Source organism: Scyliorhinus canicula, chromosome 2 (genome assembly GCF_902713615.1).
Source record: "Scyliorhinus canicula chromosome 2, sScyCan1.1, whole genome shotgun sequence".
Taxonomy (NCBI): domain Eukaryota; kingdom Metazoa; phylum Chordata; class Chondrichthyes; order Carcharhiniformes; family Scyliorhinidae; genus Scyliorhinus; species Scyliorhinus canicula.
Window position 1 is genome coordinate 182403041 of NC_052147.1, and position 26297 is coordinate 182429337.

At 51.7% G+C, this 26297-nt stretch overlaps 1 protein-coding gene across 1 annotated transcript in view; it reads right to left on the bottom strand.

The window, feature by feature from the left end:
* Positions 1-11855, bottom strand: part of LOC119961806 (inositol polyphosphate 1-phosphatase-like) — a 98449-nt gene extending 86594 nt beyond the window's left edge. The window contains exon 1 of the mRNA XM_038789150.1: positions 11550-11855. The gene's annotated coding sequence lies outside the window, so the exon portion shown is untranslated. The remainder of the gene's footprint in view (positions 1-11549) is intronic.
* Positions 11856-26297: the final 14442 nt, after the last annotated feature.

Below are 26297 nucleotides of genomic sequence, written 5' to 3' on the forward strand. Positions count from 1 at the left end.
GCCAGCAGTTTGGCATCCACATTCAGTAGAGAAATCGGCCTGTATGATCCGCATTGCTCCAGATCCTTCTCCCGTTTCAGGATCAATGAAATCGAGGCCTGCAACATTGTTGTGGGGAGGTCTCCCTTCTCTCTTGCTTCGATAAATGTCCTCACCAGCAGTAGGCTCAATATCTCTGAAAACATCTTATAGAATTCCACCGGGTAGCTGTCAGGCCCCGGGGCCTTGCCCGACTGCATGCCCTCCAGCCCCTTGATTATTTTCTCAATCTCAATTGGGGCTCCCAGCCCCTACACCAGATCCTCCTCCACCCTCGGGAACCTCAAGTGATCCAGAAATTGCCTCATCCCCTCCACCCCAGCCAGGGGTTCCGACTCATATAATTTCCTATAAAAGTCCTTAAACACCTTGTTCACCCCCACAGGGTCCAGGACAGTATTATCGTCTCTATTCTTTACTTTACCTATCTCCCTGGCGGCCTCTCTTTTACTGAGCTGGTGCACCAACATTCTGCTTGCCTTTTCCCCGTACTCATAGATCACCCACCTTGACTTCCTCAACTGTTAATCTGCTTTCCCTGTGGTCAACAGCCCAAACTCCGCCTGTAACCTCCTCCGCTCCCTCAGTCGACCAGCGTCCGGGGCCTCTGAGTATCTCCTGTCCGCCTGGAGTATCCCCTCCACTAATCTATCCCTCCCAGCCCGTTCCACCTTTTTTCTGTGGGCCCGTATCGAGATTAATTCCCCTCTGACCACTGCCTTCAAAGCTTCCCAGACCGTCGCTGCAGAAACCTCCCCCGTATCATTTGTTTCCAGGTAGTTCTGGATGGATTTGTTAACCCGCCCACAGACTGCCTCATCCGCTAGTAACCCCACGTCCAGTCTCCACAGCGGGCGTTGCCTTCTCTCCACGCTAACCCATAGATCCACCCAGTGCGGGGCATGATCCGACACTGCAATTGCTGAGTCCTCAGTATCCACCACCTTCGGTATTAGCGCCCTGCTCAGAACAAAAAAGTCGATGCGAGAGTAAACCTTGTGGACATGTGAAAAAAAGGAAAACTCCTTCGCCCTTGGCCGTGCAAACCTCCATGGGTCTACCCCCCATCTGTCCCATAAAACCCTTCAATTCCTTTGCTGCGGCCGGCCTCCTCCCTGTCCTGGATTTTGATCGGTCCAATTCCGGATCAATGACTGTGTTGAAGTCCCCTCCCATGATCAGGTTATGTGACTCTAAGTCTGGGATCTTACCGAACACCCGCCTCATAAATTCCACGTCGTCCCAATTCGGAGCATATATGTTCACAAGTACCACTACACCCCCTCCAACTTCCCAGTCACCATTATGTACCTGCCCCCTTGTCTGACATGATTCTTCCTGCCTCGAATGCCACACGTTTGCTGATCAGGATCGCTAACCTCTTGGTCTTTGAGTCCAGTCCTGAGTGGAACATTTGGCTAACCCAACCCTTCGTCCACCTCGTCTAGTCTGTAACCTTTAGGTGTATCTCTTGTAGCATTGCTACGTCCGCCTTCAGTTCCCTCAAATGCGCGAACATGCAAGCCCTCTTGACCGGCCCATCCAGTCCTCTCACGTTCCATGTGATCAACCTGGACGGGGGGGCTTCCAACCCCCACCCTGCCGACTAGCCATCACCCTTTTTAGGCCAGCCTTGAGCTCACGCCCCCTGCTTCCTCGAGTCCCCACTCGGGCTGTCGTCGTTCCCGACCTCCCATTTGTCCCCTAGTAACAGTTCCTCCGCTGTCAGCAAAGCAGCTCCCCCCTCCCTCAACCCTAGCCACAACACTAAAAACCCAATTCCCAAGTCAAGCTCGAGCTTAACACCTGCCAACCCGCCACTGCGCTTCCGAGAGTCAGCTGACCCATGCTGACACGATAGCTCTTGCCCCTGACACCAAGCAGTCTGTCTCCCTATTGTACTCGTCTCTCTCCCCCCCACATGAATAAACATTTTAAAGGCATCACATTCCCCAATAAACAAACAACAGAGAAAAAAAATAGTGAAGGAACAATGGGCGAGATTCTCCGCAAATGCGGATTCGGGGGGGGGGGGGGGGGGGGGGTAGCGGGAGGGAGTGAAAAATGTCGGGAGGCCCTCCCGCTATCCTCCCACCCGGCATGGGGGGCGGAGAATCGCGCCCACATCACTTTAGAAAAAAGCAGAACTAAATTCAAAGCCCATCCCCCCCTCTAACAAGGTCCCTGCAAGACAGATCAACCTTTAACCATCCACACAGCCCATTATTTCACATAAAGCTACTTACATTTTTACAATCCAGCTCCACAAATCGCTGCCACAGTACTTCTCCAAGACTTAAATGTCTTTTAATTCGCCTCAAGCTTCATTTCTTTAATAAAGGTGCATACTTCGTCCGGCATTTCAAAGTAAAATTCCTGATCCTCATGTGTGACTCACAGACGGGCCCAGCATCCTGAACTTCACCCCCTTCTTAAAGAGGGTCATTTTTGCCCGATTGAACCCAGCTCGCCTCTTGGCCAAATCCACTCCCAGGTCCTGATAAATGCGCAACTCACAGTTCTCAATCTTGCTGCTCCGTTCTTTCTTGACCCACCGCAAAACGTGTTCCTTGTCCATGAAACGGTGAAAACGTACCACCTTGGCCCTCGGCGGTACGTTCGCTCAGGGCTTCCTCGCAGGGGCTCTGTGCACTCTGTCCAATTCCAGGGGCCGAGGGAACGCCCCAACCCCCATCAACTTCTCCAACATGTCCGTCACATAGGCCCTCACATCCGATCCCTCACTGCCTTCAGGGAGGCCAACAATTCTGAGATTCTGCCTCCTGTACCTATTCTCCAGGTCCTCCAGCTTCTCCTGCATTCTTTTCTGGTGGTCGTTCATCATCCCCACCTTGCTTTCCAGCACGGTTATATACTCCTTGTGCTCGGACAACGTTTGTTCAACCTCCTGGATCGTTCTCCCATGGGTTTCCTGATTCTGAACCACTTGATCAATCAATCGGGTCCAGCGTGTCCTTCTTCAGCTTGGCGAAGCAATCCTCAAAAAACTTCACCAGCTGCTCCATTGACCACTGTGCCGTCTCCCCACGGCCCTTGCCCTCCGCCACGCTGTCCCATGTTACTAGCTCTGCTTGCGTCTCCCTTATAGGCCTTTGTCGTCTCACACGGCCACTTCTGGTCCAATTCCCCAGACACTGGAGAAGGATTTCTCCTTACTGTCTCACTCTTCACTGCTTTATCCCATAAATTTTTTTAAAAGGGGGAAAAAAGTCCAAAAGTCTGTTACAGGCGGGAGCAATCAAATGTGCAACCTAGCCCTCCATGGCCGCCACCGGAAGTCCCCAAGATTCTGTTTTTAATGTTCAACAGCAGGGCTATTTCTTTCAAAGCTAAAGACTGGGCATTTAGGGGGGGATTCTCCCGTACCCGGCGGGGTGGGGGGTCCCGGCCGGACGGAGTGGCATGAACCACTCCGGTGTCGGCCCACCCCAAAGGTGCGGAATCCTCCGCACCTTCAGGGGCTAGGCCGGCGGCGGAGTGGTTTGCGCCCCACCGGCCGGCGTGGAAGGCCTTTGCCGCCATGCCAGCCGGGGCCGAAGGGACTCCGCTGGCTGGCGAGAGTCCACGCATGCGCGGGTGCGTCAGCGGCTGCTGACATCATCCCCACGCATGCGCAGGGTGGGGGTCACCTACGCGTCGGCCATCGCGGAGGCTGACACGGCCGACGCGTAGTAAAAGAGTGCCCCCACGGCACATGCCCACCCGCCGATCGGTGGGCCCCGATCGCTGGCCAGACCACCGTGGGGGCACCCCCCGGGGCCAGATCGCCCCCCCCCCCCCAGGACTCTGGAGCCTGCCCACGCCGACAGGTCCCTCCGGTAGGGACCTAGTCTGATCCACACCGGCGGAACTGGCAAAAAACCAGCAGGACTTTGGCCCATTGCGGGCCGGAGACTTCGGGCAGCCCCGGGGCCCATTGAGTCGCGCCGGTCCCCGCCATTCTCACGCCTCGCCGACTTTTGGAGGGCCGGAGAATTTGGCGGCCGGCGGGGGCTGGATTCACGCCGACCCACGGCGATTCTCCGACCCGGCGGGGGGTCGGAGAATCCTGCCCTTAATTCTCAATCTAAAACATGAGCAGAGTATTTCCCAGTGCATTATGCTGCAGGTTTGAATGCATAATCACACCTTTATTCCACTGGTAAAAGTACTACAATGCCTGTCAACATTTTCAATTTAATGGTCAACTAACTGTTACAGGTCAGAGTCCTATAATCATTCGCTACATTAAAATCACATCTCCATTACAATATAGCATCTAATAATGACATTTGAAGGCGTCAAAACATTTAGCACATAACTGTCATAATGTTCCAGACTCCTCAGCAGGTTTCCCCCAGTGGTCACAAACTCTCAAACCTGAGGGTTTTTTAAGAGCTTCCATAAATAATCCACTATTTAAAATAGCGTGGGGAAGGCAATTCAAATTTCCTGTGACCCTCACAATGGCGGCCCCTATCTTCTGAGAGGTGCATGTAAGGTTCACACTCAAGGTCTGCTACAAAGATAGTGCAAGGTCAGAATAGCACTGCAAATTGGAATTTACCATCAAAAATCCTAAATTCTTAAATTCCTGATTCCATTCCCAGGAGTCAAAAATCTGGACCTCTATGACTCAGTCATAATGGTGACTGGAACTACGAGGGGATGGTGTTCCCAAGAATCTGCTGTCCTTGAACAAAATAAAAATGAACACTTTACAAACACGGGAAAGATTTATTAAGTGCCCTATTCGTCCCTCTGTTATCTTCCTCCACATGCTGGGTCCAGACATGACCGTCACAACTTTATGTGTGACCGTCGCAACTTCATATGTGGATCAGATTGATTTTTGTTTCCTTCTTCTCTCTACACTTCAACTAAAACATATGCAAGCAGAGACAGGCTGGCTCTGATTCAATTTCATTGGACAGCATCCCTTAATTGATAAGGCATCTCAACCTCCATTCTTTCCATCAGATAGCTGACGTACTGCTCTTACTATCTGGCATTGGCATGTGTTGGAATGCTCTGTCGGCAGATACTCAACCTGTTTGACTGCATTTTGAACGCACCTTCTTTCGCCATCAAGTCCTGGAGTGGGACTCAAACCCAGAACTTTTGGTTCAGAGACAGCAATGCTACTCACTGCTCCACAAGACCTCCCTATATCTAAAGTGGGGTCCATAAGTTAGCAGAATGACCTCACCTTGCTGTCTCTTCTAAACAATTTAAGGTAAAAGCTGAAAAACTGCAGATGGATAGAATGTTGCAGCCTTCACTCTATCCGTAGCTCCAGGCTACAATATTAATGTAAAAGTGCAAGTTGCCCCAGCAATGGGATTTTGTGTTCCCATTCACATCGGGCATGGGTGGCATCAGGAGCACAAAATATCAGGAGAGGCCTAAAACACAATTTATGTCAGCAGGATTTCCCACTGCCATTGCCCCCCCTCCAACCTCATAACAGGACTCCTGACATTCAATGCCAGGAAGCCAATTTTAATGAATTCAAATCTCATTGTCAGGCCTCTACACCTGTCCAGTTATATGATCCATTTATGTCTAAAATATGACAGGTCTCTCGCGACGTTCACTGGGGGCTCTTTTTTTAAAAAACATTTTATCGGGCCACCACTTAAAAAAAGGCTCCCTGACCTTTTCAAACCCAAGCTGCTGGCAGGGCGGGCTCAACAGCGTGATGTCATGTGACCCTCCCCTTTTTGTTAACTCTCAGCCAAACAAGATGGTGGAGAAAGGCACTGCTTTGACAGGAGGTTTCCCACCGTTTTTCCCACCAGCTGCTGCAAAATGGGAAAATTCCATCCTGAGCGAACTGTAACACACCACCACTTCTGATCTCCTTCACAAGTGGAAAAATCTCCTCTATATCTCTCTACTCCGCGACTCTTGCTTAACTATTAGACTGCTTAACTGACATCAAATTCTAGATCTGCAGAAATTTTCTCCAATGAAATGTGGCCCTGGGTTACTTCCAGTGACATTGTGTAGGAGGAAGACTTGCACGAGGTGACTCCTGCTGGAGTATTTCATTTTTTACCCTTATCTCTTAGTTTAAGGGGGTATTTTCTTTTGAAAACCCACAGAATTAATGGGATAAGGATTGTATATAGGTGAAATGCCCAGAAAAGTCAGGGGATAGAAGGCAGACAGTAGAGGTTTGTCAATGGAATCAGAGGCCTCTCAGAGCTCGTTTGCACAAAAGATAACGGAGGCAGCCTCTGGGGCTTTGGCCACTCCACTAATGACCGAGGTGCTTTCCAGCACCTTGATGAAAGCATTTGATGAACACTGGCGAGTTGTGTCGGAGGACCCCCGCAAATCGATGGAAGAAGCCTTGGCCCCCATCCGAGTGGCTCTGGAGAAGATTTGCAAGTTTTCATACAAGGCGTTTCCCTCCTTTCCCATGGCACCACCCTCTTTCCTGTTGAAGAGGACTTTGTCTTTGGCAGGGTCTGGTGGAGGGACTATTTTGAGCATATACGGCTATATCCTCTCAGTGGAGTCAGATCCGTTGAGTGAGGTGAGGGTGAAATGCTAGGATGAATTGGGTCCCATTCTGGATGTTGAGGTATGGAGTGAGGCCCTTCACAGGGTCAACTCCATGTCTTTATGTGCACAGCTAAGTCTGATCCAATTGAAGGTGGTGCACAGGACATATCTGACTAAAGCGTAAATGAGTGGATTTTTCTGGGAGCTGGATTACAATTGTGAATGTTGCTCCTGAGGGCTGGCTAACCACACTCATATGTCTGGTCTTGTCCCTTTGGGCAAGTTTCTTCAAAACCATGTCAGAAATACTCAATGTTTATTTGGATCCAAGTCCACTGGTGGCCATTTTTGGGGTATGGGACTCGCCGGTGCTTCAAACGGGGGTGAAGACTGATTTCCTCACCTTTGCCTCATTAATAACTTGGTGGCAAGTTCTCTTGGTGGAGGTCTCTTACTCTGCCCAGTGCCTCAGCTTAGTTGGGTGACCTCATGTCTTTCTGACATTTGGAGAAGGCTGAGTACACCATTCGTGGGTCGGTAGAAGGGATCTACCTAAGGTGGCAGCCATTCATTTCCTTTTTTTAGGGAGCTAGTCGCCGTGAGCTGTTAGAGGGTTTAGTTTATTTTTGGAGGGTTTAGTTAATGTGTGCTTTTGCTTGTTAGATTTGTTCTTTGATTGTGTAACTTTGGTTAATTGTTCTGTATGGTTTTGTTTATTATGAAACAATTTTCATAAACATATATTTTTTAAAGGTTTTTGGCCCCTGCTGCAAATTCTATTTCCTTGCTACAACTCCATTCCTCTCATTGGCAAACAGTCTGAGATTAAGCCGGACTGTTTGCAACTTTGGTGTTATAATTAGCCACTTATTTCCACCTGCATAACATTGCCCGACTTCTCCTCTGTCTCCGCTTATCTGCTGCTGAACTCACCTCTAGACTCTACTGCAATGCACTCCCACATTCTATCCTCGGTAAAATTGAGGTCATTCAAAACATCGATGCCCATGCCTTATCTTGCAGCAAGTACCCGATTGTTCCAGTGTTCATTGACATACATTGATTGGATCCCATTCAGGCAGCACATAATTTTAAAATTCTCACTCTTGTTTTCAAATTCCCCCATGGACTTGCTCCTCTTTGTTTATAAAATCTCCTCCAGCTCCACAAACCTCCCAGATATCTGCGTTCCTCTAATCCTGGCCTCCTGTGTATCCCGTTTTACTCACTCCACGTTCAGTGGCTGAACATTCAGCTGCCTAGGCCCCAAGCTCTGGAAAATCTTCTCCAGATGTCTCCAGTACTCCACCTAGATTTTTTGCCTTTCAGACAATCCTTCAGAACACCTCCAGGACCAAGTTATTGGTCTATATATTCTTACGTGGCTCAGTGTTACACTTTGTTTTATAGAGCTCCTATGGAGCACCTCGGAATTTTCATTACATTAATGATCACGTATTTAAAGAAGTTGTTGTGCACCCTGTCACACCCTTCCATCATTCTAAAAATCTCAATCAGGTTTTCCTGTGGTCTGCTTTTTTCTTGGGAAAAATAGTCCCAGACTGTTCAGTTTTTCCTAATCCTAAGAACCCTCAGTTCTGATATTAACTTTAACGATCCTTCGTTTGGACCTTCTCCATTCGCTCTATGTCCTTTTTGTAATGTGAAGATCAGAACAGTGCACAGTACTCATTTCATTGACCTCTACTTGACTTCATAGAAACAGCCTGGCAGCTTCAGCAGCTAATTGTCGGGGCACTGGACACAATACAGTACAATGAAGTAGATTAGAAAATGGTTTTGTTTAATGTTGCTTTCCTGCCCTGTGATGACCTTGGATGTGGTACTGGCATTACAACAAGCCTGAATGACTCTGAGTTAAGGAGCAGAATTTCATGTTTCTAATCATTGTTGTCATGGCTATCCATCATAGCCCTGAATTACTTATGCACATATTGAACTTTCAAGTAAGACGTGTTTATTTTTAAAAAAAGACACACAGCAAAAACTGCCTGACATAGCAAAGTAACCATTAACTGGAATTCCCATGTGGATTGCACATAGCCAACTTCTTATGAGAGAACGGAATATCACACCTTTTTCAAACTGAGACTCATCAAAGGAAGAGACATAATGCAAAAACTGAACTGCAATCTTCTATAGAGATTACGGAGGCTAAATACCATTGCAGCAAAAACTATCTCCTGATAGTTATATCCCAGACTGTTGACATGATGTGAGTTGAAAGAAAGCAAAAGACATGTTTGTGGGTTTCCCCTTCCAGGAATACACAAGAAAAGGGATTGTAACTGCAACCCTGGTCTCGGTGTTAATCTAATCTTCTAGTTCCCCAGTGCTAGTGTGTGCTCTGTAGGTCACAGTTAAAGAATGCCCATTAGACAACTCTGTGCTTGCAGGTAAAACAAATATCTCTAACTGTTGGAAGCAAGTCACAAGTTAGCAAAGCCACCGTAAAAAGGGAAACAGGACAAATCCTGTCAGCCAACCTGCAGAACCAAGAATCTCCTAACCAACCACTCAACTGCCAAATCTGCGCTACCAGAATCACCCAACTTAACGGCCGCACCGTTTCACTACCTACTCATCAGGGACACACCAAAGACTGATTCATATGTCTTTATAAACTTTTATTTTTGGACTCACTCTTCACACCTTATCTATGTGTATGTATGTTGCATTTTTATGATTTTCTCTTACATTTTAGTAACTAATAAACTCAGTCTTGCTTTAACTCAAGAAAGCCCGGTTAAATTAGTTCCTTTAAAAACATAAATACATTTGGATTGGGAAAAAGTATCCTTCAGGGAAAGGATCTTTTTTAATTTAACCTTGTTGCAACCAACTGAGGGGGCTTAATAAAGATGGGGAAGCTCCAGCTACCATGAGTGAATGGCCTGAGATACATGCAAGTTAAAAACTTCCTCTGTAAAGAAACGACGTACCCCAGATACCAGGACACTCACTAGGAGGACTGCTGAACATGGGTGACCTAGGGGAGGGAAACTGTGGGGACAAGTGTGGGTGACTTCTGGAAGAGGTACCCTCCCCCCGGATGAAACATGGAAAAAATGGATGGAGGAACTAGGCAGAGATAGGAGGAGGACTCTGGATCGAAGCACTCACAGGGCGAACTTCACCTCCACGTGCGCAGGGCTGTGCCTAACACAGCTAAAGGTGGTGCACAGAGCTCACCTAACCAGAACTCGAATGAGCAGGTTCTTCCTGGAGGTGGAGGACAAATGCCAATGGTACCAAGGAGGCTCAGCCAACCATGCACATATGTTCTGGGCTTGCCCCAGGCTTGTTGGGTATTGGCCGTCCTTCTTCGAGGCTATGTCCAGGGTTGTGAGAGTGAGGGTTGAGCCATGCCCAAGAGTGGCAGTCTTCAGTATACCAGATCAACCAAAGCTCTTCATGGGGAGGGTGGCTGCACCCCAGCCTTTGCCTCTTTGATCGCTCACCAGGGAATCCTGCCCGACTGGCGATTGGCAGCACCATTCAAGGCTGCAGACTGGCTGTCCCACCTGGCGGAATATCTCACGCTGGAGAAAATAACATTTGGCATGCAAGGATCGGAATAAGGCTTCCGCAGGATATGGAAGCCGTTCGCCAACTTGTGTTAAGGCCTGTTCTAGCCAGCAATCAATAGAGCAAGGGCGGGGGGGGGGGGGGGGGGGGGGGGGGGGGGGGGGGGGGGGGGGGGGGGGGCGCAGTGAAGGCAAACAAAAATTAACACATGGTACGACACAGGAAGGACAAAGCCGCAAGGGACAGGTCTGATGGCAAACTAAGGCCCAAACCAAATGCTTGTAAATATGTGCCTTGGTCATATTGGGAATGTAAAATATGTATGCAGGTTAAAGGGGGTCACGGTCACAGTTGTTGTTTTGAAGATGCTCGCTTGTAAATATAGGTGTTGGATTTTGCAGTTTTTTTCTGATCATGTCTATTTTTATAATTTGTTGAATATAAAATATGAAAACTCAATAAAAAACATATCCAAAAAAAATAAATAAAGAAGGGGAGCCCATTCAACCCTCCTCATCTGGGAGCATAGCAATTTGGGGGCATCTTGTGAAGAAGCATAACAAATCGGGGGATCTCACTTGGGGACTGATGGTAGCATAATCCCAGTAATCTTTACAGGAAATATACTTGGCAGGTGGCAGGAGTGGGCACAATTGTGATGGCCCTTTAAGTAGAATATCTTGCTGGCACTCGCTGTCAAGGGCACACATAAATGACCGTCACTTGGGCACAGAACGCCACTGTCAGAGAGTCAGCACCTCCAGGAGAGGAAATCAGCGGCGGCAATAAAGATGTTGGCGTGTCAACTGCTGTTCTTGTGAAAATAAAACATGTTCCTTCTGCCTGTTCTCCCAAGGAGCATATGGATCAAATAAAATTATAATTTGAGGGCATGTGAGGCAAATCCTAACCGCACATATGTGGCTGGTTGGGACACAGCGGCTTTCCCGTCTGTTGTGAGCGCGGTGACGAATGCCTGCTTTGCTCCCCCTGCACCGCACTGCAGCAGGGAGGTTCTGCAAACGGTGCTGGGCGACACTCAGCAAGAAGCAGCACGGGTGCGAACTGAGGACATCGTGGCATCCATTGTGGGAGCTCCGATAAGGCGAAACCAGTCTTGGTGAGGAGAAGCTGGCCAGTCCTTCCTCCAATTTATGTCCTCCCTGATGCTACATCTGAGGTTTTCTACCTCCTGCCCGGACCCCCAACCAAGCACACCCCTCCCCCTAATATTATGCCACCCTGGTCGGGGGGAGGGGAAGGTTGCCGGTGCCAAGCAAAGGCGGGGGGAAGCTCGCCTTTGGCAATGGTAGTTTAAAATGTAACAATTATGCTTTATTAGGCCAAGCATAATCAATCAATCAGGACCTCTCGTTCGCCGCGAGTGAACAGCGCCAGTTGCCCTGCACACGCACACACACAGGCAAGCTGCCCGATTGCCGCCTTACCTTGAGTGGGTCGGTGGCGGTCCGCCCAGTTACCGCAGCGCTCAGATGTCCGGTGGGACAGCAGCTCAGGAAGCCATTCTCTGAACCCGGGGTGGCTGCGCGGCGAGAATCATGCCGAGTCAGCGGCGGCATGCAACAACAACAAAAAGACCGGTGGTTGAAATGATCCGACCTGCGGGAAGTGGGAGGGTGGACAGAAGAAGCGACAGATCTCGCTGACAAGCACAGTCACACTCACGTCTATAGCTGGTGATGGATGGGCACTTGTCGCCTTGAAACCCACAGGGCTGCTCGAGTGCAAGTATCAAGAGTCCGGCGCAGCAAAACTGCCACCCAGCGACTAAGGTGTGAACATCACCTTCACCCACCCAATAGCCCACGAATCATCCCCTCGCCCCCATACAACAATAATAATATTTTTTAATTGTCGCAAGTAGTCTTACATTAACACTGCAAATGAAGTTACTATGAAAATATTAGTATCAATAGCAAGTATCAGGTTTTAATTCCAGACTCCAAACGTTCGCTCACTTCTCTCTGCAGAGATGCTGTCTGACCTGCTGAGATTGTCCAGCATTTTCTGGTTTTGCTTCAGATTCCAGCACCCACAGTAATGTGTTTTTATTTAATTTTAGTCTCCTCAGTTCTGCGTGCAGTTTTTACTGATGATTTTAGAAGTATACACTCAGGAAACATTACAGCCACGTAAATGAAAACAAAATCCTAGTACTGAAGGAAAATACTGCAGGATGCTGCAATTCTGAAGTAAAAACACAAAAAAAGTGGGGGGGGGGGGGGGGGGGGGGAGAGACAGAGATTCGTGCCCTTCCATCAGGATAGGAATGTAAGTGTTCTCAGGCCTTTAGAAGCCGGGGAGATGCGGGAAGATCAAAAAGATAGTTTGTGACCGGGTGGAGGACAGGAGAGGTGGAATAACAATAGATTTCAAGATGTCAACAGCCAAAGGAGTGGTGGCACAGTGATTAGAGCTGCTGCCTCACAAACGCCAGGGTTCAATTCCAGCCTTGGGTGACTGTGTGTGTGGAGTTTGTAGTTCTCTCCCAAATCTGAGTGGGTTTCCTTCGATTGCTCCGGTTTCCTCCCACAGTCCAAAGATGTGCAGGTTAGGTGGATTGACCATGCTAAATTACCCCTCAGTGCCTAAAGGTTAGCTGGGGTTACAGGGAGTGAGGGCCTAGGTAGAGTGCTGTTTTGGAGGGTCGGTGCAGACTTGATGGGCTGAATGGCCTCCTTCTGCACTGCAGGAATTCTATGGATTGGAGAAAGTGGTAATAGATATAGTAAACAAACAAAGATGGTGTCCAGATGAAGTGTGAATGGCTACACGGCAACCATTTGATTGCAACATGAAGTAATAAAGAAAGAAACAAGCTAGCAAAAAAAATCAAAAAGGAGGCAGAGGTCATGACAAAGTTGAGGTGCTGTTACTCGAGCTTGTGTTGAGCTTCATTGGAACACTGTAGCAGGCCGAAGACATAAAGGTCAGAGTGGGAGCAAGGTGGAGAATTAAAATGTCAGGCAACAGGAAGCTCAGAGTCATGCTTGCAGAATGAACAAACACAATCTGCAGAGTGGTCATTAAGTGTATGTTTTGGTCTCCCCAATATAGAAGGGACCACATCATGAACCACATCATATACTGAAGTGAATAAAGAACAAGTAGACGGCTCTTTCACTTAGAAGGAGTGTTCATTTTTATTGCCTATCTCCAATTTCCCTTGAGAAGGCGGTGGTAGGGCAGCATGGTGGCGCAGTGGGTAAGCCCTGCTGCCTCACGGCGCCGAGGTCCCAGGTTCGATCCCGGCTCTGGGAGTGTGGAGTTTGCACATTCTCCCTGTGTCTCCATGGGTTTCGCCCCCACAACCAAAAGATGTGCAGGCTAGGTGGATTGGGCATGCTAAATTGCCCCTTAATTGGAAAAAATGAATTGGTACTCTAAAATGTATTTTTTAAAAAGAGGAGGTGGTGAACTGCCTTCTTGAACTGCAGCAGTCCATGTGGTATCCGTACACCCGCAATGCTGTAAGGTGGAGAGTTCCAGGATTTTGACCCAGTGACATATGAGTCCAATTCAAAATGGTCTGTCACGAGGAGGGGAGCTTGAAAGTGATGGGGCTGAATTCTTTGATTTTGTGACTAAGTGCTGTACTGTACTGTTCTATGTTCTATGTTCTATGCTTACGCCGGTGTGGGGACATTGGTGTTTTACAACAGGAAAAATGGCACAACAGCTGCACCGATTCAGCAACTCTAAATGGGCTAGCACCATCACCGGTTCCATGCACCCCCCCCCCCCCCCCCCCCCCCCCCCCGCTGCACTGGATTTGCCGGGTTTGTGATTGGATCACAAGAGGCCCACACGCCGCAGCCGCGCTTAAACGATCCATCCCCCACACACACCATCCCAGTCAACAAGATGGCTGGAAGGAGAGCAGCACCACGGTTCAAGGATGCTGAGCTGGAAACCATCCTGGATGCCGTGGAGGAGAGAGGATGACCCTGTACCCTGGCCCGGGAGGAAGGCCGCCAGGCACCACTGTTCGTCATGCCTGGGCGCAGGTGGCAGAGGCGGTCAGCGTCATGGGCAACGTTGTCCGGACTGGCATGCACTGCCGAAATAAACTGCATGACCTCCTCGTCTCACACTCGTGTTGCTTGTGTTCCCGCCCCCACCCCCCAGGAAATGGCTGCACACAACCACCGGGAGCAGGAGAAGAACGGAGGGGGTACACCAGACTTGCGGCTCCTCACCATGCCCGAGCAGAGGGCACTGGACTTGGTCAGTGGCCCGGAGGAAAGGGAAGTCACCGAGGTGGAGGCCGGCGGCAGGCGAACAAGTGAGACCCCGCTTAGTTGTGGATTCCCCCCATGACACTTGTGTGGACACCCCCCTCCACATCACCCCCATACCCCCTCACCCCTCACGCACCTCACCCCCCCCACCCCCCCTTCACCCTTACCCCCCCTTCCCTCCCCCTGAACACCAGCCCCCTGCCCGAGACTCAGGACTCCCTGGAGCTCAGGTCGGAGGAAGACACCAACTTTCCATCACTGCTGTCTGCAACACCCTCCAACATCCCAGAGACTATCACCTTTGTTGGGCACATTAGTGGAGGCTCTGGGGACACTATCTGGTGCACACCACACATCGCATCCGGTACAGCAGGTGGAGGTAGGAGCAGCTGATGGTCGGAGGGCAGGCCGGCCCCAGGAACCAGCTGCTGCCCAGACAGGTCCCAGGCTTTTGGAACATCCAGTCCCAGCCACAGTGTCGATGCAGTCAGAGACCCAGGGACTACAGGAGGGGATGACAGCAGGCTTCCAGCACCTGCAGGTGGAGGAGTCCATCCGCATGCAGGAGCAGGAGGTGGTGCCGGTTATGCATGGCACCCAGACTGGCATTGCATAGGTTGCGTCTGCGGTGGAGGCAATGGGGGCGACGGTGTCAGCTATGGGTCAGAGTGTCCATGGCCTGGGGCATTCTGTGCAGGCTGGGGCCGAGGCCCAGGACAGGTAGTCACCACTGATGTATATACTGTCTATATATGTGTTTTACGGTAAGGCCCCTGTACTACAGGTACGGAGGTAGATCCCTGCCTGCTGGCTCCGCCCAGTGGGCGGAGTATAAATATGTGTGCTCCCCATACAGCAGCCATTTCATCAGCTGCTGTAGGAGGCCACACATCTCAGTGTAATAAAGCCTCAATTACATTCTACTCTCGTCTTCTCGTAATTGATAGTGCATCACTCTCACAAGCAGCCATGTGCCAGAGCCAGCTGGGAATTGCAGTGGCCCTCCTCAGCGTGGCCCAGTCACAGCAAGCCATGGCTGAGAACATCGGCGGCATTGCCCAGGCGCTGGCCAGCGTTGCACAGACACAGAGGGAGGTGTCCCAGTCCCAAAAGGAGGTGTCCCAATAACTGACTGATGTGGCACAGACCCGCAATGTGGTAGCACAGTCACAGTGTGATGTGGCGCGGTCCCAGACGGAGATGGTCCACTCTCTGTGCTCCATGCTGCAAACGTGCAGACCATGGTCGAGACCAGAGCGGGCCTCCAGGACTGGTGGGGATGACTCCGCTCGCACCCCCCACCCATAGAGTAGCACTGGGCAATCCGGCACCCTAGGGAGGAGGAGGTGATGGGGCCTGTGCAGGTGAATCCCACAGGGGAGGTGCCAGAACACCGCAGCACCTCAGACTCCCCCCCCCCCCCCCCTCCCTCCTGTCCCTGGTGCATCTGGTGGGCAGCGAGAAGAACAGGTCAGCACCACGCCATCCGGGATGCCCGAGCAACGGCCGGGTCCATCCAGGCCGTGTCGCCCCAGGAGACATGCGCCAATGGGGACCCCTGTCTCAGGGAGGAGTAAAAGCATGCCACCTCTACCCCTGCTGTGCCGTCTGGGGAACCACCTGGGCGTATTGGCCAGAAAGTTAGACACCAATTAAGTTGGCATGGGTGCAGGGCACAGCTAAGATATAGGGGCTAGGGCACAGACTGTATATATTTATGCACAATAAACACCTGTTAACACCGATGAAACCTGCCTCGGTGCTTTGTCTGCTGTGTGTGGGGTGGGCTGGTCCGACCGTCCCCAGCACCCCCACCACAAGAATCCAACAGGACTGTGTGATGGACTGGCCAGCTCACATGCAGGGATCATCCGGGTGGAAGGTGCTACTGTGGACATCTGTCAGACATTGTCTAACGATGTGGAGCACCAGAACTCATCGCAGAGCGGATTGCCATCATCCTCCATCCCATGGTCCAGACCCACTGTTACCGCAAACCCAGCTCATTGCACCGCAGGTATGTATCATGGAGGGCGTATGCATGCAGGGAGTTTGGTGGTGTGGGAGGTGAGGGGGTGTGGGTCTGGGATGTGGCGTCTGTGCCCCGGCCAACAACCCCCCCCCTCCTAGTTGGTGAACCGTGTCACGATCAGAGCATTCCGTGTGCGCTAGCCCCGGCTATGGCATCGTGCAGTCTCCCGTGCCTGCCTGGGCTGCATGGCCTACACATCATCCCCCTCCCCCACATCCTCCTCGTCAGATGAGGCTTGCCCTTCCTCCTCATCCTCCTCCTTCAGCACGCCGCCCCACTGCTATGTTATGCTATATTGTGGAGGACGCAGCAGGCCAGCACGATGCGGGCGACCCTCCCAACCTTGTACTGAGGGCCCCTCCAGAACGGTCCAGGCACCTGCATCTTGAGGATGTCGAAGCACCGCTTGACCACACCCCTGGGCGCTGTAAGAGCTTCATTGACGGGTCTCCGTGTCAGTCTGTGGCCTCACCAGCCATGCCGCAGCGGGTAACCCCTGTCGCCCAGCAGCTAACCCCGCAGCCAGTGGGGGTGCCCCTCGAACATGTCAGGAATCACCGAGTGTGCCAGGATGAATGAGTCATGTACACTGCACGGGTATCAGGCATGATGCACAGCTGTTGATCGCAGACCTGCTGTATGTTCATGGAGTGAAATCCCTTTCGGCTTGTGAAGAGTGTCCTGTTATCCGCCGGTGTCCATAGGGCAACATGCATTCTGTCAATAACCCACTGGACCCAGGCCATCCCGGCGATGGCAGTGAACCCCGCTGCCCGGGCATCCTGGAACTGGATGTACTGGTCTGCCTGGGCGCATAGGGCGCCTGTGATGGCGCGGATGCACCTGTGCACCGAGAACCCTGTGAGATCCCAGACAGGTCCCCACTCGGCACGTGGAAGGACCTCATCGCAAAAACATTGAGGGGAACCTTCACCTTGACGGTTACTGGGAATGGGTGTTCTCCCCCATACCCTTGCAGTGCCAGGTGTGCCATCATCTGGCAGGTATGTTGCACAGTCCCTTTGCTCATCCACAGCCTCCATTGCCATGCCCGGTCCAGCAGGCCCTCCAACGACATGCGACGCGGGTACATGCGACGTCTCCATGGCACCTCCTCCTCTTCCTCAGCCTGTTGAGTGGCTGGCCCTCCAGTCTATGCGGCCGGCACCTGCCCTCTGCAGCCCGGTCCTCTGCAGCCCGTTCCTCTGCTGCAGCTTCCCCCTCCTCTCTGAGCGGCCCCGCTCACGCGGCCTCAGGGTATCTCGCAGGGTTGCGGCCATCACCACAGCGGCCAGCATCACAGATTGGTGTCCGAATGCCATTGTCGGCAGGGCGTGAAAGGCCAGCATGGCGCATACTCCCATGCCCAGCCAGGTTCCATGGGCTACACGGTGGCTCCAACTGGCACTGCGGGCCCACCCATGCATGTCCCACCCCCGCACCCTTGCCTCGTCGGTGCCCCTGGTCCTGGGACCCGTCCCTGCTGCCAGGCGTACCGTTGGCTGGCAGCACCTTCACTGAGGGCTGCCATGTCTGTGGCCCTGGGTGGTCCCCCGGTGGGTGATTGCCGGTTGGGCGGCATGCTCGGGGCTGGGGGGAGGGGGGCTGTGGCGGAGGGGTAGGGTGCGGGGTTGGGCACACCCATACGGCCGGTGCCACTGTGTAGAACCAGAGGCCGGGGAGGGTGATCAGTGGGTGTGCAGTCCATTGGGGGGGCTTGCCCTCCCCCTTCCTCCACCCCCCTCCCCTGGACCTGGCTGGGGACCCTCCCCCCCCCCAGCCCTGCAGTCAGCACGGCCGGTGTCCGGACCGACAGCCCGCAGTCACTCCACGACATTTCCCACCTCTTCTCTCTCCCTCAGCAGCCAGGACAACAGATCCACAAATTTGAAGACCAAAAAGTGAACCTCACCATCGGGAAATCGGCCCATCAGAGGCGGTGAATCGTGGAGGCCCCAGAGAATAGGGTGTCAGGCGCTCTTATGATATGCCTACTGTACTTTAACCCCACATGGCGAGCAACACATTTACGCCATTTTCAGTGAGCCGGAGCATCCCGATTTGGTGTCAACGTGGTCCCTACCATGAATTCGGCGTCAGAAGCTATTCTCCACCCAATTGTGTTTCGTGATTCCGGCGTCGGTAAGCGGAGAATCCCGCCCACTGTATTCCCATGCACAGGCCAGCTGCTGTTCGGCAGTGGTGGGCCGCTGCCCACGTGCAGAGTTGACTGGTTTCCAGCTGTGTCGGGTTTTTCTTACCAGAATGATTGAAGTGATATGCACGTAAAGCAAGGGCAAGTGAAGTGAGGTACCGGCTGATTGCACACAACATTGACCATCTGTGACCAAAGTATAAATATTTATTTTGCTTTTACCATTTGAAGTTGATGACAACTTTATTAATATATAAATGATTAAGCATCTTTTATGACTCTTTATGAAATATTTGGTGTGAATTAAATGTATTTAATCTTAATCATGGGGCCATGGTTATTGAACCATGTCTTTGGGGCAGCAAGGTAGCATAGTGGTTAGCACAAATGCTTCACAGCTTCAGGGTACCAGGTTCGATTCCTGGCTTGGGTCACTGTCTGTGCGGAGTTTGCACGTTCTCCCCGTGTGTGCGTGGGTTTCCTCCGGGTGCTCCGGTTTCATTCCACAGTCCAAAGATGTGCAGGTTAGGTGGATGGGCCATGCTAAATTGCCCTTAGTGTTGGGTGGGGATACTGGGTTATGGGGATAGGGTGGAGGTGTTGACCTTGGGTAGGGTGCTCTTTCCAAGAGCCGGTGCAGACTCGATGAGTGGAATGGCCTCCTTCTGCACTGTAAATTCTATGAACACATCCAATTTCAATCTTGCAACCCAATGAGATAAAGCCACTCATGATGCCCACTCACCGGCCCAGATTATCCAATACTGTGCCAGAGATTTCGGGTTTGGGAAGAGTTACTGGAGAAGCTTTGGGAAATTGATGCAGTCCATCTTGTTGATGGTTTTTTGAAATTCATTTACAGTATGTGGGTATCGCTGTCTCAGCCAGTATTATGGGTGGCACATTAGCACAGTGGTTATCACTGTTCCTTCACAGCTTCAGGGTCCCAGGTTCGATTCCCGGCTTGGGTCACTGCCTGTGCGGAGTTTGCATGTTCACTCCATGTCTGCATGGGTTTCCTCCGGGTGCTCTAATCCCGAAAGACATGCTCTTAGGTGAATTTGACATTCTGAATTCTCCCTCTGTGTACCCGAACAGGTGCCAGAGTGTGGCGACTATGGAATTTCACTGTAACGTCATTGCAGTGTTAACACTGCAACACTTGTGACATGAATAAAGATTATTATTAGGGTGTCAGAGATTTATAAGAAATTAATGGATTGGGGGGAACCAAGAACAGAGAATGGCGACCAGGGACTTTTCACAGTAACTTTATTGCACTGTTAATTTAACCCTATTTGTGACACTAATAAAGGTTATTATTATTTATTGCCCATCCCTAGTTGCTCTTAAAAAGAAGGTGGTGAGTTGCCATCTCGAACCGCTGCAGTCCCTAAAGTGTAGGTACATCCACAGTGCTGGTAGGGTGCGTGTTCCAGGGTTTTGATCCAGCAATGTTGAAGGAACTATGATATGATTCCAATTCAGGATCATGTGTGACTTGGAGGGAATTTCCAGATGGTGGGCTTCCCAGATATCTGCTGTTCCAATCCTTCTAGATTGTAGTGGGCGTGGGTTTGGAGGGTGCTGCCTGAGGATCTTTGGTGAGTTCTTGCAATGCATCTTGTAGATGGTTGAAGCTGCTGCCACTGTTTGTCAGTGGTGAATGGGATCACTGTTTGTTGAAGGAGTGCCAATCAAGTGGGCTGCTTTGTCTTGGATGGTGTCACGTTTCTTGACTGCACTCATCCAGGCAAGTGGAGAGTATTCCATCATACTCCTGATTTGTGCCTTGTAGATGGTGGACAGGCTTTGGGAAGTCAGGAGGTGAACTATGTGCTGCAGGATTCCTAGTATTTGACCTGCTCTTATAGTCATAGTATTTATATGACTGGTTCAGTTCAGTTTCTGGTCAATGGTAACCCTCAGGATGTGAATGAAGGGGGATTCAGCGATAGTAATGTCATTGAATGTCAAGAGGAGATGGATAGATTCTCTCTTTGGAGGTGGTCATTGGCTGGCACTTGTGTGGCATAAATGTTACTTGCCACTTGATAGCCCAAGCCTAAATATTGGCCAGGTTTTGCTACACTTGGACATGAACTACTTCAATATCTGCGGGTTAATAAATACTGCTGAATATTGTGCATTCATCAGCGAACATCCCCACTTCTGACCTTAAGATTGATGAAAGGTCATTGATGAAGCAGCTGAAGATGGTTGGGCCTAGGACACTACCCTGAGGAACTACTGCAATGATGTCCTGGAACTGTGATGATTGACGTTCAACCACCACAGCCATCTTCCTTTGTGCCAGGTATGACTCCAACCAGTGGAGAGCTTTCCCCCTGGTTCCCATTGATTACAGTTTAGCTAGGGCTCCTTGATGCCATACTTGGACAAATGCTGCCTTGATGTCAGTGGCAGTCATTCTCACCTCACCTCTGGCATTCAGCTCGTTTGTCCATGTTTGAACCAAGGCTGTAATGAGGTCAGGAGCTCAGCAACCATGGCGGAACTCAAACTGAGTGTCAATAAGCAGTTTATTGCTAAGCAAGTGCCATTTGATAGCACAGTTGATGACCCCTTCCATCACATTCCTGGTGATCAAGAGTGGACTGATGGGGCGGTAATTGGCTGAATTGGATTTTCCCGTTTTTGTGTTCAGGCATACCAGGGCAGTTTTCCACATTGTTTGGTCAATGTTGTAGCTGTACTGGAACGGCTTGACTAGGAATGCAGCAAGTCCTGCAGCACAAGTATTCAATACTGTTACTGGAATCTTGTCAGAGCCCATTGCCTTTTATAGTATCAAGTGCCTTCAGCTGTTTCTTAATATCATGTGGAGTCAATCAAATTGGCTGAAGACTGACATCTGTGATGCTGGGGACCTCCAGAGGAGACCGAGATAGATCATCCACTTGGCACTTCTGGCTGAAGATTTTTGTGAATGTCTCAGTCTTGTCTTTTGCACAGATGTGCTGGACTCTTCCATCGTTGAGGACGGGGGTATTTGTGGAGCCTCCTCCTCCAGTGAGTTGATTAATTGTCTACCACCATTCACGACTGGATACGGCAGGACTACAGAGCCTAGATTTGATCAGTTGGTTGTGGAATTATTTAACTCTGTCTATTACTTGCTGGGTATGCTGTACAGACCTGTACTGTAGCTTCACTGTAAGATCCAGGCAAGCGACCACGAGGAAGCAATGACGGATCGGAACAAAAAGGTTTTATTTTGACTTACTCACTACACATTCTACTCACTGAAGAGTCTCCTGCACTCTGACCCACACTCGGGCCAGGGTGTTTATGTCCCAAGTCACCCTGGGTTAAGGATGTAGCCCTAACCTAATGGTCCAGACCCAGAGCCTCCAGTAGGGTTATAACACCCCCCCCCCCCCCCCCCCCCCCCCAACACTATCGTGTCGTCCATCTCGACGGCTGGAGTGGTCTGGTCCTTAGATCACTTTGCCTTTTGAGTGTCAGACGCGCCGGATCCGGTTGCGTGTAATGGACCCGGGAGAGGCCTTTTCGGACATACCATGGGAGCAGCACCACCTCACTGGGCCCAGTGAGTGCCACTGAACCCATGGTTACCTCAGTTGGTTGAGTCTCCATATCGAAATATGGGTCCAAGGTATCGGCGTCCGCACTTCCAAATTGTGGGGTACGTAGCCCTCAATGGATGGAGTGAGAGGCACCACCGCTCTCTTGAGCTCCTGGCGGTCCACTTGGGTCTCCTGGATGCAGCTCCAGAGGTGGTCCGCGTGCCTGTTTGACTCTTTCCCTTGCGCTCACACTGAGTAAGAGACAGTTCCAACTGCTTCATCATGACCCCCAGAATCTACAAGGTGAAATTCCGCACATAGATTGTGTCGCCCACGGCAAATTCCCAGACTGGTCTGGGTCGTCTGGAGTCGGAGCGGTACTGCCTGTCACGGGCTTTCGCCCCAATGTCTGGCAGGATGAGGCTCAAACATCTGTGCAGCTGTCCTCCCATCTACAGCTCGGAAGGAGCTACTCCGGTGGTGGACTGCGGCATGGTTTGGTAATAAAAGAGAGACTGGGCCAAACAGGCCTCCGGGGAACCCGAGTTCTTCTTCCGCATGCTCATCTTAAAAGTCTGCACCGCACACTCAGCTAATCCATTGGACGATGGGTGGTAAGGTGCGGTCTTCACTTGGCAGATGCCGTTCAGCTGCAGGAAATCCACAAACTCTGAGCTGGTAAATGCAGTGCTGCTATCTGACACAAAAACCTCTGGGCACCCGTGGATGCTAAAGATCTGGCGGATCTTCTTGATTGTGGCTCGCGGCGTCATCATCGTCATGCGATGGACGTCTAACTACTTAGTTTGGGCATCCACTATTAGCAGAAACGTGGAGCCTTGGAAAGGCCCCATAAAATTGACGTGTAGTCGAGACTGTGGTAAACCACTGTTACACCTGTATTAGGTGATGTAAGGTAGGACCTGTACTACAGGTTCGCCGGTAGCCCCTGCCTGCTGGGACCCAGTAGGAGGAGGAGCGTGTCCTTTATTAAGCAGCCATTTCGCCAGCTGCTGTGGGAGGCCACACATCTTACTGCAATAAAGCCACAATTGTATCCAACCTTAGCCTTTGTACAATTGATCATGCATCAATTTATTGCAGAAAGACTTTCTAAAAGATGGACCTCCGAATCAAACCAGATCACCTGCAGCTGGATCCGCAATCAAGCAACGCCAAAAAGGACTTTAATCACAGGCTAGCTTGCTTCGAGGCCTATATCAACTCAGCGACCACCCCTCCGACGGAGGCTCAGAAGATACAGATCCTGTACTCAAGGTTGAACTCCAGCATGTTTCCGCTGATCCAGGATGCCCCGAATTACGCAGACCCCATGGCGCTCCTCAAAGAAAACTACGCACAGAAAACGAACACACTCTTCGCCAGGCACATACTCGCCACTCGCTCTCAACTCCCTGGTGAGTCCATGGAAGACTTCTGGCGTGCCCTAATCCCACTCATCCGGGACTGTGACTGTCAGGCCGTTACAGCCACCGAACATTCCAACCTTCTTATGTGCGATGCGTTTGTAACGGGGATTGGGTCTCATATGCCATATGCCAAAGACTGCTGGATGGGGCCACGCTCGACCTAGCTAAGACTAAAAAGCTAGCACTCTCCATGACGGTCGCCTCACGTAATGCTCAGGCCCACTCCTCCTATCCTTCGTGGACCCCACAGACGGCTGCCCCAGCCGGGGCTTCACCCAGCCAGTACGCCTGCGCCACACGCCAACCCACGCAGCCCAGGGGTCCCCGATGTTACTTTTGCAGCCAGCAGAAGCCCCCCCGCCAACGCTGCCCGGCCCTTACTGCCAGTTGCAAGGCTTGCGGCAAAAAGGGGCACTTTGCCGCGGTGTGCCAGGCCCGCGCAGTCGCCACTATCGCCCCCTCCCCCCCGACCTACACACAATGGGCGCTGCCATCTTCGTCCCAGACCACGCGCGGTCAGTGGGTGCCGCCATCTTCACCTCCGTGGACCACGCGCGGCCAGTGGATGCCGCCATCTTCATCTCACTGGGCCACAAGCAGCCAGTGGGCGCCGCCATCTTCCCCCCCTCAGTCCACGTGTGGCCCATGGGCGCCGCCACCTTGTCCAGCCCCCGCAACGTGCGGCCCATGGGCGCCGCCATCTTGTTCAGCTCCCGCAACGTGCGACCCATGGGAGCTGCCATTTTGTCCCACGCAGGATCTTCAGGCGCCGCCATCCTGTCTTCCCCATGGGACATGGACGCCGACAGCATTCCACGACCTGGGCCCCCCACGCTCTCCATCTTCTGATGCCAGCGACGACCGACCGCAGCTCGCCTCAGTGACAATTGACCAGTCTCGTCCGCACAACCTGGCCACCATTTCGACCAGTGTGAGAATCAACGGTCACGTGACCTCTTGCCTGCTGGACTCCAGGAGCACCAAAAGCTTCATCCACCCGGATATGGTAAGGCGCTGCTCCCTCGCGGTCCACCCTGCAAATCAAAGAATCTCCCTGGCCTCCGGATCCCATTCCGTCGAGATCCGGGGGTTCTGCACGGTCACTCTCACGGTCCAGGGCATAGAATTCAGCGGCTTCCGCCTCTACGTCCTTCCTAATCTCTGCGCTGCACTACTACTAGGCCTGGGCTTCCAGTGCAATCTCCAGAGCCTTACCCTCAAATTTGGCGGGCATCTACCACCCCTCACTGTGTGCGGCCTCGCGACCCTAAAGGTCAACCCACCCTCCCTCTTTGCCAATCTAACTCCGGATTGCAAACCCGTTGCCACCAGGAGCAGACGGTACAGCACCCAGGACAAGACCTTCATCAGGTCCGAGGTCCAGCGGTTGCTTCGGGAAGGCATCATCGAGGCCAGCAACAGCCCCTGGAGAGCCCAAGTGGTAGTCATTAAAACTGGGGAGAAACACAGAATGGTCGTAGACTACAGCCAGACCATCAATCGGTACATGCAGCTCGACGCGTGCCCTCTCCCACGCATATCTGATATGGTCAATCAGATTGTGCAGTACCGGGTCTCTCAACGATAGACCTCAAATCCGCCTACCACCAGCTCCCCATTTGTAAATCGGACCGTCCATACACTGTTTTCGAGGAGGACCGTCGTCTCTATCACTTCCTCAGGGTTCCCTTCGGCGTCACTAACGGGGTCTCGGTCTTCAAAAGGGAGATGGATCGAATGGTTGACCGGTATGGTTGGCGGGCCACCTTCCTGTACCTAGACAACGTCACCATCTGCGACCACAATCAGCAGGACCACGACGCCAACCATGCCAAATCCCTCCACACCGCCACTCTCCTCACTCTCCCCCACAACAAGGAGAAGTGCGTGTTCAGCACAACCCGCTTAGCCATCCTTGGCTATGTGGTCCAGAACGGAGTTCTGGGGCCCGATCCCGACCGCATGCGCCCCCTCATGGAGCTTCCCCTCCCCCATTGCCCCAAGGCCCTCAAACGCTGCCTGGGGTTCTTCTCCTACTACGCCCAATGGGTCCCAAACTATGTGGACAAGGCCTGCCCAATCATTCAGTCCATCCACTTTCCCCTTACGGCCAAGGCACAACAGGCCTTCGCCCATATCAGAGCTGATATAGCCAAGGCCGGGATGCACACAGTAGACGAGACACTGCCCTTCCAAGTAGAAAGCGACGCATAAGACGTCGCACTTGCCGCCACCCTCAATTAGGCAGGCAGACCCGTGGCATTCTTTTCCTGCACCCTTCATGCCTCAGAAATTCGGCACTCATCGGCCGAAAAAGAGGCCCAAGCTATCGTTGAAGCTGTGCGGCATTGGAGGCATTACCTGGCCGGCAGGAGATTCACTCTCCTCACTGACCAACGGTCAGTAGCCTTCATGTTTAACAACACGCAGCGGGGCAAGATCAAAAACGATAAAATCTTGCGGTGGAGAATCGAGCTCTCCACCTATAATTATGAGATTTTGTATTGCCCTGGCAAACTCAACGAGCCCCCAGACGCCCTATCCCGAGGTACATGTGCCAGTGCACAAGTAGACCGACTCCAGGCCCTACACGACAGTATTTGTCACCCAGGAGTTACATGATTTTACCATTTTGTCAAGGCTCACAATCTGCCCTACTCCGTCGAGGAAGTTCGGACAGTCACCAGGGACTGCCAGGTCTGTGCGGAGTGCAAGCCGCACTTCTACCGGCCGGACCGTGCGCACCTGGTGAAGGCCTCCCGCCCC